The sequence below is a fragment of the Sinocyclocheilus rhinocerous genome, unplaced genomic scaffold, assembly GCF_001515625.1.
Source record: "Sinocyclocheilus rhinocerous isolate Xijiao unplaced genomic scaffold, SAMN03320098_v1.1 scaffold3060, whole genome shotgun sequence".
NCBI lineage: Eukaryota > Metazoa > Chordata > Actinopteri > Cypriniformes > Cyprinidae > Sinocyclocheilus > Sinocyclocheilus rhinocerous.
This window is the reverse complement of record NW_015635031.1, coordinates 340,548-342,088: the sequence shown is the minus strand read 5'-3', so window position 1 is coordinate 342,088 and position 1,541 is coordinate 340,548.

Here is a 1,541-nt window from a genome sequence, read left to right as displayed (position 1 = left end):
AGAAACCATAAAAATGGCTCTAGGAAAGCTGTAATTTCATATTGTTGAAATGTTAAGGCTTTGTGAGTTCCCAGCATGCATTGCAGCATGAATAAGTTATGCAGTTGCTATTATAGGATTATTCTTTTTGCTGTTTGCTGACTTCATTTAAACGTTTTTGTTGTTGTTTTGTCATTATTGTTAGTTATTTGTTGTACTGTGATTTAAAGAGCTCATCTTTTTAACATTTGTTGATTGCCATCGTTCTTGAGGTTTGTGTGTCTATAGTTTTGAGGCCTAGAGTATGTGTTCAGCCACTTATATCTATTTCCTGGTTATCTTAGTCTTGTAAGTTGTTTTACAAACAAAGACAGTGTTGTCTACATATTATACTAAGTTGTCCATAGGGTTTGTCATTCGTAAATAAACATAAAATCAATAATTTGGTGCCTTTTTACACATTCTTTTTTCATCCAGGAAACAGAAAAAAATTAATTACCTCAATAACGTTAATTGTTGTTTCATTTGCTGTGACAAGAATTGTTCTATTAGCAAAATAAGACAATCAGCATTGCATGAACAAACAAATTTACATTGGCTGAACAAAGTATCTCTACTGAGAAGAACTAAAAAACTGTTGTTGAAAGAATTCATAAGTCTTACTACATCAAGTTGCCTTTTTTTTATGTTTTCTCAACTATTTTATTTTTTACAGTGTGGTTGGACATTGAAATAAAAAAAACATATTAAATTTAATATGTAGCATGATTAATGTATTGTTGCTTCTTACCACAGCAACTTACAAGGAACCACATATATTGCGAAGTCACAATATTCCAGCGGGTCACAAGGGCAGGAACCGAGCACCAAGAAACCATAAAAATGGCTCTAGGAAAGCTGTACCAATTTTATGGCTATCAAAAGAATAAGAGCAGGGTTTGGTTGCAGTAGTCAAGGGTTTGTGCATTGTTTTTCAGCACTCACAAATTCGCTGCCTTATATATACAGATATATTTCACATCCGTTCCATAAATCCTGGTTCCAGCGTAAAGGTCAGGATACACAGCGGGCGGTCGGCATCACCTGGCAACAGGAAATAACAATCATCAGACGGCTGCCGTCACAGGTGGTCACGAACACAACAGCACTGCGCTGTAGAAGAGATTTGAGTCGAACGCTTATATGGTATGAGCTTTCAACTCGAATCTGAAAAGGACCTGTAATTGATTTTGCTGAATCAATGTTGATTTAGTTGCTGCATCATTCTGGCCGCAAATTGGATTTGGCTGCAAAGTAGCGCTTGTTTGTGTAGCCATGACAAATCAGATGAGGACAGATTTGTGACAGTTTGTTACTTCTATATAACTGGCAATGAGACTTAAAGGGATAGCTCACCCAAAAATGAAAATGCTCAGATCATTTATTCATTTATTGTTTTATCATGATTTTCTTTATCTTGTAAAACACTAAAGAAATTTTGCCTGGGGTATTGAAAGCACCTCTTTTCTTTTCCTTTATATCTTATTTGTTTTCCAGCTTCTTTGATTTTTTTTTTTTTTGTG